Below are 14,210 nucleotides of genomic sequence, written 5' to 3' on the forward strand. Positions count from 1 at the left end.
CCAGAGCTCCAGGAGAGCTTGGACAGCGCTCCAGGGATGGAGCTGGGATTGTTTGGGGTCTGGGCAGGGCCAGGATGATCCTGGATGCCCTGGATGATCCTGTGGGAACTCAGGGTATTCTGTGATTCTATGGATAATAACAGCAGCACAAGGCAGAAGTGCTGAGTGTTCCCAGTGGATCCTGAGCACGTTGGGACTGGTGGCAGACGGGAGCTGCAGCCGGTGCTAGAAGAAGTCAGAGAAATCAGTGCCTTTCTCAAAGGAGAAGGGAGGAGGCATCTCTCTCTGGTCGTTCCCAGAAAACACTCAGACACACTCACATTCCTGAGGAGGGCGAGTAGCACTCAGAGCAGCTTTCCCAGCCCTCTCATAACAGGGAAATTGCTTCTACCTGAGCAGGTGCAGTGGGAACTGGAGTGCAGGGGCAGCACGTGCAGAGCTGCTGCTGCCAGGGCAGGAACCCCTGGGGCAGGAGCTGCACAAACCCTGCACAAACCCTGCACAAACCCTGCACAAACCCTGTACAAACCCTGCACAAACCCTGCACAAACCCTGTACAAACCCTGTATAAACCTTGCTGTAAAAATCCTGTACAAACCCTGTTCAAACTCTGCACAAACCCTGTACAAACCCTGCTGTAAAAATCCTGTACAAACCCTGTTCAAACTCTGCACAAACCCTGTACAAACCCTGCTGTAAAAATCCTGTACAAACTCTGCATAAACCCTGCAGCACAAATCCTGTACAAACCCTGCACAAACCTTGTACAAACCCTGCACAAACTGTGCACAAACCCTGCTGTACAAACCCTGCACAAACCCTGCAGCACAAACCCTGCTGTACAAATCCTGCACAAATCCTGCACAAACCCTGCATCACAAACCCTGCACAAACCCTGCTGTACAAACCCTGCACAAACCCTGCAGCACAAACCCTGCTGTACAAATCCTGTACAAATCCTGCACAAACCCTGCTGTGCAAACCCTGCTGTACAAACCCCACTGTACAAACCCTGCCCTTTTTCTGCAGCTGTGCCACAATCACGACCCTGCCCCTCCTGGCAAGAACTTCCCAACCGATCAGAGCAGCCTCTTTTTATCTCCATCTTCTCCCACTCTCTGCTCCAGCAGCCACCAGGCTGTCCCCAGGAGGAGGAGGAGGAGCCCCAGGAAGGTCACATCATGTCAGCCACAGAGATAAAACCCCAAGAGGGGACCCAGGGGAGTTGTGTGGCACCTTCCCATTTAAATCCCACTGTCTCACTGAGCCTGGCCCCTCTGGCTCTCAGGAGCACTGCCCCAGCTGCTGGCACAGCACAGAGGTTCACAAGATGATGTTCTGGCAGAGTTTGTTTTCTTGGGCAGCTGCTGGCAAATCCTTTTAATCCCTCCCTGCAGCTTCCCCCTATAAAAGAAGGATAACACCACTCAGGGAGGGTTGGTATTTAAAACTGGCCTGAATTCTTTGACAGTGTCATGAGCAGGGAAAGGGTTGTCAAGCATTACATCCCCCAAAATAGCCCCTGCATTATCCTGGACTCTTCCTGTGTCAGGGTCATGCTCTGGACAAAAGCCCAATTAGGTTAAATTTTCATAATGTTTTTTCCACAGCTGAAGTATCATAGAGAGCACAGATTTCTCAAGGAGATTTGGAGCCAAAATGGATTGATCCTGACCTGAAAAAGGGTTTGTTTTTTTTTTTATTCCAGGCAATCTGGCTGGCAATGACCATAGTAATGATATTTTTAAAATCACAAACATCTGTCTCTGCTGAGAACTGAGCTGAGCTTCACCCACTCACTCCATGCCAAGACCACCAAGAATCTGTCAGGCAGGACTAACCCTCAACATGTGTTATTGGCCTGGAACCAAAACCCTTCAGCAAAGAGAGGTTTAACTCCCTTAAACTCTCCCCCCTCAGCTCTAGGGACAGAGGATTTGCACTGTGAAGTGGCTGGCACAGCTGCATGGGGCAGCTTTCCCAGAAGGAATGGGGAGGAAGATGCTGGTTTACATTCCTCTCCTCTGCCTCGCTTTGCAGGCCTGGAAGGATAACCCAAAACATGGAACACACAGAAATGAGAAATGAGAGCAGCCCTTGCAGAGGCAGAGATTGCCCAGGGCACATCTGGGTTCAGCAGGTGCCTGTGCACTTGCAGGGGCTCATGGAGTTGCCCTCAGAATTCCCTGTGCCCTTGTGCTGCCAGAGAGGTGCTTGGGAAAGGTGCAGGACACGCCCTGCACGGAGCAGCGTGTAGCAGAAAGGATCAAGCCCTTGCTAACACAGTGATATTTTTAGTTCTGTCAGCCTGATCCTTGATAAAATCGTGTTTTCCTTCCCAAAATTCTGATAAATGCAGTAAGAGCAGTAACAATCAGCTGCTTTTGTGGCTTTATCAGCAGATCTCAAAGTGTTCCACAAACCTTGGTGCCCAAATTGGAGAGAGCCCAGTCCCCAGGGAAGAAGAGGAATAATGTTTTCAGTGGCTTAGAGGCTGTCCTGGTACAAACCCCCCATTTCCCAGGGCTCAGACTGGGTTTGTATCCCACAACTTCAGGGTTTGCCCCTGCCCAGGGCCAGGGCCTGGAACTAGATGGGTTTAAAGCCCATTCCAACCCAAACCAGCCCAGATTCTATGATCTCACCCAAAATTTGGATGCTCTGAGCGCCTCCCCCTCCACTCTGTGGATGCTACTGAAGAGCAAAGAGTTACATTTTAGTCACTTCACATTTTTCAGTGCACAGCTCCATTAAGGGCCACTTGCAAAGCAACAAAACTTTGTTCTCTCTGTGAAGAAGAGCTGAGTGATGTGACAGATCAGCACAGCGGATTCAAGTGAGGCTCCCTCCAGCATCACTTGAATCCTGACCTTGGATGACTTTGCCAGCCAATGTTCTTCCCCTACTTTTCCAGCATTTTTCTCTCTCTGTGAAAAGCAGATAACAACAACACTGAATTCTCCCCTCAGGATGCCGAGGGAATTAATCAGGCAAACATTGTTGAGGAAATGAATGCCCTGAAAATGCAGTTGTAACTAAATTGCATCATCACCGTTCTCATGACAGACCATAGAATCAGCCCTGGACCCCCTCGTGCTGGCTCTGCAGAGACACAATCAACGCCTCTGCTTTGAATTTTCCACAGAACACAAAATCACTGAGCTTGGAATCGAGCTCCAGGATCATCGAGTCCGAGCTCTGCCCCATCCCCAGCCCAGAGCTCTGAGTGCCACCTCCAGGGATGGGATCCAACCCTCCCTGGACACTTCCAGTGCCTGAGCTCCCTTTCCATGGGGAAATTCCTGCTGCTGTCCACCCTGAGCCTCCCCTGGCCCAGCCTGAGGCCGTTCCCTCTCCTCCTGTCCCTGTTCCCTGGCAGCAGATCCCATCCCCTGCTGTTCAGCCGCTGTCCCCAGCATCCCCAGGTTCTTTTCCCAGGTTTTTCCCAGGGTTTTCCAGCCTCTCTCCTGGCCGGGAGCGCGGCTGCCGGAGCTCCCCACTAGAGGGGAGCTTCTCCCCACGAACAGCCCGAGCTGCCGCGATTTACAAGGCTCGGTTTTCACTGTCAGACAAGAGGAGGAGTTTTTCTCTGGGTTTAACTCGCGGGAAGGAGCTGCTGGTGAGTTCTGGTGGTTCCAGGCACATCCCCAGCCCTGCTGGTACCCCCAGCTCATCTCTGGAGGGGAATCACCACGCTCTGGCTGCACAAAAAGCACGGCAAGGCAGCCAGCAGCAGCTGGAAAAGGGTGACATCCTTCCAGCGAGCTTCTCCAGGGTCCTTCCCACACAAAACTGAACGCTTTCATGTCCCTCGAGTGTTTTGTAAGACGTGGCAAACCCCGGGGAAGGTTTCGGTGTTGGAGAAGCTCAGTGAGCCTGCAGGAGGGAGGGGATGCTGTGCAGACATCCCTCACCTGCTGCCTCCAACCTTCCCCGGGAACAGGGCAGGGCACAAAGCTCCTGCTGAGGCCACATCAGACCTGTCCCACCCTGCTGGCAGCTCCACACACACCTAAAGGTCACCCCAGAAGGGGGAACACCGAAAGAAACAGCAAAGCCACATGTCTGCGGGGCCACATGAAGTGACACCGCTGGCGGTTCCCCAGCCTGGTGGCAGGGATTTGTCCCCCAGAGGGTTCTAAAGCAGCCCAGACACACGGACACACGGACAGGGGCACCCAGAGCTCGCTGTAATTACAGACTCAGCTAATGAAGCCGTAGCCGACACCGCAGCTCCGGGATTTATTGGGATGAGCACCACGGGGTGATGTTTCTGTGTCCCTTTTCACCCTGGAGCTCGCTCAAGGCTGGACATGACCATTTCTGGCCTGGGGATTTTGTGTTGGGTGGCTGCAGACGGTGCAAGGGCACTGCCCTGAGCACTCTGCACTCCCTGCCACAGCCCCATTCATCCCATCATCCCATCCATCCAATTCCTCATCCACACAAAACCTCTCTGGCAGCTCCCCACAGCCCCACTCGCTATTGTGGCCTCACAATAGCCAGCAATTCACAGATGAGTGTCCCAGTTCCTTAAGTTCAGCCCAGAAAAAGATTTCTGTGTAGGAAAACATCCTTCCAGAGAACACAATGAGCAAGGTAGCCTTATTTAAACTGCTGGCAGCTATTTATTTACTCATTTTGCCACAGCTATTTTAGAGGTTGTCATATGAGATGGAAACTAAAAAAAAAAAAAAGCATACCAAAAAAAACCTAAAAAACCTCTGGCTAATGTGACAGCAAAGCTGGACAAAATTAATCTCTCTGATTGTGACTCGTTACCACCAGTTAAATCACACTTAAGGAGGTTCTCAGCTACTTTTCCACCAGACTGAAAATGCAGGTGTGACATTTTCTCATCATGGCTAGAAAATATGTTATTTATTACACAAGATACATCCCTCAGTGCCATGGGAGAGTGGGTGGTGCTGCAGGTTTCAGGGCTGAGAGTCAGCAACAGCTTGAAATGGGGCTGGAAGTCCAGATGTGCGAGGTGTCTGAGGGCAGCTTCTGCTTTGGCTTAGCATGAGTCACTCCATCACTCCTGTAAGTCACAGGATTTAGTGGACTCTCATTTCAAATGGAAACAAATGGTGGAAAATGTGCTAAGGAATATTTCAGAGTGAGTGGAAGCTGATTAAAGCACTGACATTTGGTGCCTGGGGCCTGGCAGGGTTACTCAAACAACCTGAGCCCGACTCCTTTCCATCCCTCTCCCTCCTTCATCGATTCCTGGGTGATTTTTAACAGGTTACTCCATGACTCAGTGCTCTCTGGCTTTTGTGTGGAGGTGCTGGAGACTCAGCTCCTCGATAAGGCACAGCAGGTTCTGCTCAGATGTGACTTCAGCGTGAATAAGCCTGAGCTCACCGGCACCTCCGCGGTGGCCACCGCTGACGCAACGTCTCGCGGGGTGACATCCGAGTGCCACCGTGTTTCCTGACACCAGCACTGCCTTGCTCACTCAGCACCACCTTCCTGGGACTCCCAGGCACCCCTTCACGCCAGCACTGCAGAGGTTTCCCCCTCTGGTGGCAGAATTTGGGTTGAAAAGAGCCACCTGGGTTGGTTTTTCCCTTCTCTAACAGGCTCCAGATGGCCGGTTGATGTCCCATCACGCTCTGGAGGTGCAGGTCAGTGAGTCACAGCCTGGTTTTCTCCTTCTTGGTTCTCTCTGCATCCAGGATTTCACTGTGAAAGCCTTGAGCTGTCCAAGCTGTTTCCCAGAGTGCTGGGAACACACAGCTCCGAGAGCTCTTCAGTGACAAAAGCGACACAGAAACAGCCACAGCTGGGACAAACCTCCCCCAGGGCTGAGGAAAGGGCCTTGCTTCACCCAGCAAATGCCAGAAAAGTCCAGAAAAAATATAAATATAAATAAATAAAACAAATAAAACGAGCACTGTGGGCATAACCTGCCAGGAGCTCACTCTGTGTGGGAAGGGGCAGTACTGGAGGTAGCATGAGCAAGGTGTGTGGGAGGAGGCACAGAAGGAGAGCTGATCCATCCTCCTCCTCCTTTGCACCGCCTCAAAATATGAGACCTGGCAGTCACAGGGGGAGGCTCTGAATGCCCAGTCAGCCCAGGAGCATGGGGAGGACTCAGCTGTGTCTGCAGCACTTAGCAAACCTCAGAATGTATGGCCAGGAGGGTCAGGAGAGCTCAATTGTGCAAGCAAGTTCTTAAAGGACAGCCTGAGTTTTTTTCTGTTACTAATTATGGGAGCATTAACCTCAGCTCCTGCTGCATGGACAGTCCTGGACCTGTCAGCTGGACTGATCAGGGCTGCCTTTACCTCCCTCCCTTTTTTTACCTCCTTTTTTCACCTCCCTCCCTGCCTGGCCTCGTTGTTCCCACCCAGAGCAGAGGATGCAGAGGGAGGGCTGCCCTCCCTCACCCCTGCAGCCACTCTCCATCTCCCATTGTTCTCTGCCACCCAAAACACTCTTCAGCTTTCTCCCAGAGGGCTGGACAGAGGATGAGTAGCTTTCCTGTGCCAAGCCTGTCCGTGCCAGGGACCTGTCCCACAATTCTGACCCCGGTTTCCTTGCTCTGGAAGGAGCACTGGTACCCCAGGACTGGCAGGAGGTGTGAGGCAATGTCCTGCCCAGGGAAGCTTGGGGCTTAGCAGGGTGGTGTCAGTTCACACAAGGACTTTGTCTTTCTCTTCCAGATGTGGGTCAGAGTCCCCTCCTGAGCTCCCTCGGGTCAGGATCTGATCAGGATCCCAGGCACTGACACCCAGCTGGGCCTACTGCAGAGACAGGTGTGACAGGGATGGGGAGTTACATTTCCCTGGAGCTCCCAACAGCTTTTTCCCTTCTTCTGAAGTGGATTCCAGGACTTAAAACCCCTCCAAGGCCAGGTTGGCTGGAGATCTGAGCCACCTGGCCTAGTGAAGATGTCCCTGTCTGTGGCAGTGGGGTTGGAACGAGGTGATCTTGAGGGTCCCTTCCAGCCCAAAGCACTGTGTGGCTGTGACCCTCCTGGGGCAGTAACTCACCCCCTGCTCTCCCCTCAGTCCTGGGAAGGCTGGGGAGGGCACAGCAGATCCAGGCTGTGCCCAATGCAGTGACCAGCTCCAGGCTGGCAGGGGAGGAGGCAGAGCAGGACGGGCAGCACTGAGGCTCCTGCCCTGCCTGCACAGCCGGTTCCAGGGCCCAGCAGGGCCAGGGAGGCTCCCTGCCAGCCCAGAGCAGAGCAGGCCTGAAACACTCCCTGATGAAAGGGGTGGGATTCCTCACAGCATCCATAATAATCCCTTCACAGGCCCTCATCCATTTCCTGGAAGCTTTGCCTTTTTTCTGCGCCGTGAAGCCCAGGCAAGCCTGAAAAACCCGTTTGCTTTAGTTTCGTGTTGATTTTGTAGGATTTTCTCCCCCCTCGGCGCTGCTGTGCCGTTGCTATGTTTTGTGGTGGCTGAGCACAGCACGGCTCCTGTGCCAGCGCTGACGTGAGCCCCACGGGCCTGGAAGGAGCCAAACCAGCCCCACAGCACCTCAGGGACAGTGTGGGGACATCCCTGCCCCACAGCCCCCTCCCCACACCCCCAGCACCCCACAGACACCCCACAGTTCTCTCCCACCGGGGGGAGAAACAAAGCAGCAGCTCCGAATTTCAGAGAGAGTCAAACTTTTCGGGGAAGGCTGTGGCCAGCATTGACACCAGAACAGCTGGAGCTCAGCTCAAAAACTTTCCAAGGGGATTTCTGGACCTTCCAAGCTGAGGTTGGGATGAGGTGGGTGCAGCAAGGTGGGGGTTTGGGATCTGCTGCCAGGGAACAGGGACAGGAGGAGAGGGAACGGCCTCAGGCTGGGCCAGGGGAGGCTCAGGGTGGACAGCAGCAGGAATTTCCCCATGGAAAGGGAGCTCAGGCACTGGAAGTGCCCAGGGAGGGTTGGATCCCATCCCTGGAGGTGTCCCAGGAAAGACAAGGTGGGGATGGGGCACAGCTTGGACTTGGAGCTCTTTTCCAGCCTAAATGATCCTGGAATCCTCTGAGGCCGGAGCACCGTGGGAGGAGAGCATTCCCACGGCTCTGGTAGCCACCAGGGACTCAAACCCAGCCACCCAAAGCACTCAGGGCTGCATTTGCTGTTCCACAAAGCCCCAAAAACCGGTTGGGATTGCAGAGGAGGGTGCTGGGCTGTGCCCCCAGCCCTCCCTGCCCCATGGCCGTGCTGTGGGGTGTGTGGGGCAGGAGGAAGGGGCTGCACTGCTCCCCCCAGCAGCTCCTGCGTGGCAGCAGAGGCACAGGGCTGCTGCTGGGATTGCAAAACCCTGGCCGTGTTTGAGGCTGGTTTTTGCCAACGTTTCCAGGGTACAGCAGTGACTAATTCTCTCCGAACTTTCAGTTTCAGCCTCAAGCGCTGCATTTCAGAGGGACCTGGTGTGTGTTGTGTGGGTAAAAATCCCTCAGACAGCTCAGGGCTGTGGCTATCTGGGGCAAAAATACCCAGATGCAGAGATCAGCCTCATCACCCCGGTGCTGCACTGAGCTGGCACAGCCAGACCTGGCCCCACAAGGCAGGTGGGGCTGGGATGGGCACACTCTCCCCTCTCTGGCTTTCCTACAGCTGCTGAAGTACTGCTGGCAAAAAAATAATCGTGTTCTTGTGAGGTAAATGAAAAATGCTGCAAAAAGGAGAATATTTGCAGACTGAAAACTGAGGAAAATGCAGTGAGCAACAGATTATTAAAGTGATTTCTATAAATGCAATCTCTGGACATTCATTAGAGCTTAATCGGCAATTAAGGAGCAGCAAAGGGGTGCAGGACAAGGGGACAAGGGGACAAGGACAAGGACATGGATGCTTTTGTGGGGAATCTGTGTTCAAGCACCAGCCTGTGCCTCCCTCCTGCTTTCCAGGAGCCCTCAAGGAAGCTGTGGAGCTCCGTCCTGCACATTCTGGAAAAGTACAGCCACTGGGAGAAGGCTCTGGATGCAGGCTCCAGGGCAGGAAGGGGGGGTTTGCTTCCAGCCCTGGCGTGTGAAAAGGAATAGGGGCCTGGAAAGGTGCCATGGAAATGGTTTTCAATAACAGCCTCTGGAGACGGGGAGCGGGGAGGGGACAGGGCCCCGCAGAGCTATGGCAGGAATGTCCCCTCAGGAACTCGCTGTTCCTTCCTGCAGCTCCCACGTCACCAGCGAGGCTCACACAGCCCCTCTGCTGCAGGGATCCTGTGTGCTCAGCCCCACAAACAGCCCCTTCTCCAGGGGGAAACGGGGGAGGAAAAGGAAATGCAGGGATCCAGCTGCTCCCTGGTGCTGCTGGTGGGCTAAAGAGAGGCCAGGGGTACTCACGCTGCTCCCAGAGATGTGGCCAAAGGTCCTGTAAAACCCCCACGGGTCATGTAGGGGCTTCCCAGCACAGTCAGCACCTCCAAGGGTGGCTCTGGCTGTTGGTGAGAATCTCCTCCAGCTTTATGTGAGAGGAGAAGCCCAACACACCAAGGTTCTTCTCCCACCTGCTGCAGCCATGCAGAGGGGCTGGGTGGGCACAGGTCAGGCACGGCCACTTGGTCTAGGTGGGCAGCAGGAGGAGGATGAAGGCTCCCACACACACACCTCCCCCATGTGCAGGGGAGCCCCTGGGCAGGCAGTGATCCCAGAATCCCTGAAGATCAAATCCAGCCTGTGCCCCATCCCCAGCTTGTCCCCAGTCCAGAGCTCTGAGTGCCACCTCCAAAGATGGGCACTCAAACCTTCCTGGGCAGTTCCAGTGCCTGAGCTCCCTTTCCATGGGGAAATTCCTGCTGCTGTCCACCCTGAGCCTCTTCTGGCACAACTTCAGGCCATTTCCTACTGTCCCATGTCACTTGTTCCCTGGCAGAAGAGCCTGACTCCCACCTGGCTGCACCCTCCTGTCAGCTGGGAGGGATGAGCTCACTCCTGAGCCTCCTCCAGGCTGAAGGCTGCTGGCACAGGCAGCACCTGCTCATCTGCAGCTCCCACACTCCCCACGCAGCCTCTGCACCCTTGGATGCAAAGCTGCTCCCACAGAGCGCTCAGCACAGCACCTGGGCCACCACCAGTGAGCTCCAGCGCTTCTCCTGGACTCTGCAGCACCAGGGAACAGCAGTTCCTACAGCTCAGGAGAGGATAAACAGATCACAACAGCCACCAGGCAACAGGACAGACAGCACAGCCCCTCTGCAAACAGCCTTTGGCTGTGACAAGTGTGTCTTGGTTTGAAAAGACAGGTGTTAGCTAAGGAAGGCAGAAACCACTCCTGAAATTAAAAAAAATTTAACACCTCCCCTCTGAATTATTATAATTTTGAAGTTAAGGGGCTCTCAGGCAAAAATATGGGAACAGGAATAACAATTCTTTGCTAGGAAAATTAAAATAAAAATGCAGTAGTACAGAAAAAATCTACTGACAGAGTCAGAACACAACCTGGCAGCCTGTTGGGAAGGGTGATGGTAGCAGTCCCATTAAACTGTGGCTGCAGTGACAGGTGTGGTTCTGTTGAAGCAGTGATCCCATAGAAGGGTGTAGTTTTCCTCTGAAGGTCTGATGGATCCTGTTTTCCCCTGGGAATCCAGTGGAGAAAGGCTGCCTGCGGTGTTCCAAGCCCGTGGAAAAGAAATGTCCCAGATTGTTGTAAGAGAGCAGAAATCCACCTGCAGCACTGGACCAGTTTGTTGGGAATGGAGATCTCACAGAAAACAGTCCCCAGAAACTGAGAACTCTCCCTGAAGGAGCCCAGCTGGACATGAGTGCCTGGCTCTAGGTGAGAACATAAGTCAGAAACATTTCACCCAGTCTCAAAACCACTAAATATTCCTCCAAAAGAACATCACAAATTAAAAAAGCTGCCAAGCTTTGGAAATACCAACTGTTTCCACTTTGAATTTATGGCTGAGGAAAAGCCCTTCCTGGTGCACAGGTGGGTGGAGGTAAGAGAACAGCAGATTTCAGGAACAGGACTTGGATTAGCACTGTGATTAGTGTCACATTTTTGTGCCACTTGTCATTGCAGGTTGGGTCCTTAGAAGGCACTGAAAATGTTAAGAATGACAAATTCTTCCTAAGCTGTAAATAAAAACACTTTTACATCCTCTTCTGTCCTCTCAGAAGCCTTTGTGTCACCACCAGCCCACCTGTGTGTCAGAAGGGGAAACACTTCGAGCTCCAGTTTCAGATGTTGCACTGGCAGAACCCACAGCCACGAGGAGTCCAGTCCATGGCCCTGCACATCCCTTTCTCCCTGGGGAACAGCTTCCTGCAGTGAACAGCCTGGCAGGGCTGAAGGCAGGAGCAGAGCTGGCCTTTTCTACCCCAGAAATGTCACATCTCCTCTCTAAAGCAGTCTGCAGTGCTGTTCCGGGCCTCTTATACCACTACAGTAAACCAACAACTCCTCCTGATTCTCTTCAGGAATTTCTTTAAGCCCTGGTGGACAGATGGTATTCTGCTCCTCCTGAGGTCTGGTGGATCTGGAGTGGATCTGGGTCCAAAATTGGGGAAAGCAACCAGCGAGTTTACAGCTCTGCATTTAGCATCCCTCTTCATCCCTTGCTGCCTCGTTAAATGTTTTGGAATCTCAGACTCGCCCAGCAGCCCATTTCAAACAAACTCAAAGCCCTCCAGCGTCCTCAGCAAACCCCAGCTGCAAACCAAGCCTTTGTGACTCCTGATCCATGGGCAAACCATTGGCAAGGAGCCCGGGAGGACAGAGCTCTCCCTCCGGACGAGACCTTCCCGGCCACCAGCTCTCCCTGCTTTTCCTCCTGCCTCTCTTCCAGTTGTGCCCAGCTGTTTCTCTCCCTGTCCTCCAAAGCCACGAGTTTCATACAAAAGAAGTCCCCCCCACCCAGGAAGATCATTTTGCACCACAAATAGAGCGCGCTATACTTGGGATGCAGCCCGGGCGCCTCAAAAATAGCAGCCGGCGGTGCCAGGAGGGGCTGTGCCAGCTGCCAGGACAGACAGACAGGGTGCCAGGGGGCAGGTCCTCCCCTCGCAAGGCCATAAATGAGCATGGTGCTGCTCAGCAAGCCAATTGCCTGGCGGGGACAGCGGGGTCCCGACCGAGCGCTGCCGGCTCCCCGCTGCCCTCCCCGGGACCCCGCATTCCTGCGGCTCATGGAAGGCATTAACACCAGATAAAAGTACCGAGGAGCCCAAATGGAGCATCCTGACGTCAGCCAGCCCCGAAAGCCTGGAAGGGAAGCTGTAAACAGAGGAACAAAAGGAGTTCTAAACAGCCATCCCCGCTGGCGCCCGCAGCCAGGCGTTTAAAGGATGGAGAGAAACGAGGGAAAGGCGCTGAAATTTGGGGGCTGCTCAGCGCTGGGATGTCTGCTGGCTCCCTTAGGGAGGAAAATCTCCTAATGGAGTCGGAAGAGCGAAAGAAAGACCGAAAGGATTTTTTTTCCCCCCCCTCCTTGCGAACAGCTTTGTTCTCTTGTGTTCCTCCCCGTCAGGAGGAAAGGGTGGGAACTATTGTTCGATCCCGCTGTTCAGCTGGCTCCTCGCACAGCTCCAGGGCAGCCAGAAATCCTTCAAACCCTCCTTCATCCTTCCTGGTGACGCAACAGAGGCTCCAGCCCAGCTACAGCAGCCAAGAGAGCTTCAATTCTTCAGTTCGACTGTTCCACGCACCCTGTGCTGATCTCAGTGGGTGCTGCAGATGCATTTATGCACCTTGGAAAGCCCTGAGCACTCGGGTTCCTCAGGCTCAGCCATCAATGAGGACTAAAGGTGTTTCCAAAGGTCATCTAAAGGTGCTTTTAGTGGTCATCTGCCATCCTGAAGTGGCCAATCCAGAGCTGGGAGTGGGAGAAGTGACCATCACACAGAACATGGTTACAGGGGCATAGAATGGCTGGGGTTGGAAGTGACCCTAAAAATCATCTCATTCCACCCCCTGCCATGGCTGGGGCGCCTTCCCCTGTCCCAGGGTGCTCAGAGCTGCATCCAGCCTGGCCTTGGGCACTTCCAGAGATCCAGGGGCAGCCACAGCTGCTCTGGGCACCTGTGCCAGGGAACAATTCCTTCTGTGTAACTGAGCTAAATTCCCCCTCCAGGCTGGCACCCAGAGCATCAGCCAGGAGCCCTGCTCTCCCAGCAGAGCCCGGTGACACGGGGACAATGCCACATGTGCCCAGACACAGCCGAGTTCACAGCTGATGCTATCGCAGCCGACACGTGGAGGACTCCAGGCTTTGTTTTAACAACAAAGACCATGAAAACATCCTGTAATGTAACACTGAAACCAGCACCTACTTGATTCGAATGCAAAGACCCACCAGCCACGGAGTTTGTGGCACTTGTTTATATCAGCAGTGTCTCTGGTTAATGGGAATGAGCGCTGGGCGCTCCAAATCACTGAAAAGCAGCTGAGATTCCATCTTTCTGTCCTGTATTTTATATGCAGGATGGATTCTTACAGTCACTGAGTCTCCTGAGCTGGAAGGGATTCACACAGGATCATCCAGGGCAGCTCCTGGCCCTGCACAGACCCCAAACAATCCCAGCTCCATCCCTGGAGCGCTCTCCAAGCTCTCCTGGAGCTCTGGCAGCCTCGGGGCCGGGACCATTCCCTGGGGAGCCTGGGCAGTGCCAGCACCCTCTGGGGGAAGAACCTTTCCCAAAATCCAACCCAAACCTCCCCTGGCCCAGCTCCAGCCCTTCCCTGGCTGCTGTCCCTGTCACAGAGAGGACTGGACATCACTTTGGGACAGCAAACAATTGATGTAATTTTTAAGTTATCACCCAAAAATCCCTGAAATACGTCTCTGCAATCAACAGGATTTCATTGCAGAGGATGAGAAAGGTCAGAAGTTACCAGCTGGTCTGCAAGTATTACAGAGTTTCAGGAAAGACTATTAGAGTTAATGCAAATCTGCACTTTATATCCTCCTTAAATCAGAATATCCTGCCATTAAAACCACATGGTGCTACAACCCAGCTGCTAATTAAAAAAACCTTAACAAGACTTGAAAGAAGAACAAGATACTGATGTGTGAAAATTTTACCATTGATCAAGAATTTCGAGAATATACTGAAAATAAAACACTTCTTCCCAGTGTGTAAAAGACTTGGAAAAAAGCCGTCATTAGCCACCTCTACCACAACTGCTGGAGAACAAAAAAAAGCTCTTTTGCAATAAAATTAAATTATCTCAGAAATCAGAAGTCTAAAAATGACACTGTAGTTTATTATTTGAGTACAGGTGGGAGTTAGATTTGGCTCTGAGAC

At 53.2% G+C, this 14,210-nt stretch overlaps 2 long non-coding RNA genes across 2 annotated transcripts; both read left to right on the forward strand.

Annotated features, from left to right (window-relative positions):
* The first annotated feature begins 7,194 nt into the window (after nt 1–7,194).
* Nucleotides 7,195–8,715, forward strand: LOC147650328 (uncharacterized). Its single transcript, XR_015276819.1, has 2 exons — nt 7,195–7,739; nt 8,356–8,715. It is a non-coding gene; the product is annotated as an uncharacterized LOC147650328 (long non-coding RNA).
* A 3,704-nt stretch (nt 8,716–12,419) lies between these two features.
* On the forward strand, nt 12,420–13,731 carry LOC147650329 (uncharacterized). Its single transcript, XR_015276820.1, has 2 exons — nt 12,420–12,733; nt 13,037–13,731. It is a non-coding gene; the product is annotated as an uncharacterized LOC147650329 (long non-coding RNA).
* Nucleotides 13,732–14,210: the final 479 nt, after the last annotated feature.

The sequence above is a fragment of the Cyanistes caeruleus genome, chromosome 15 (assembly GCF_971803275.1).
Source record: "Cyanistes caeruleus chromosome 15, bCyaCae1.hap1.1, whole genome shotgun sequence".
NCBI lineage: Eukaryota > Metazoa > Chordata > Aves > Passeriformes > Paridae > Cyanistes > Cyanistes caeruleus.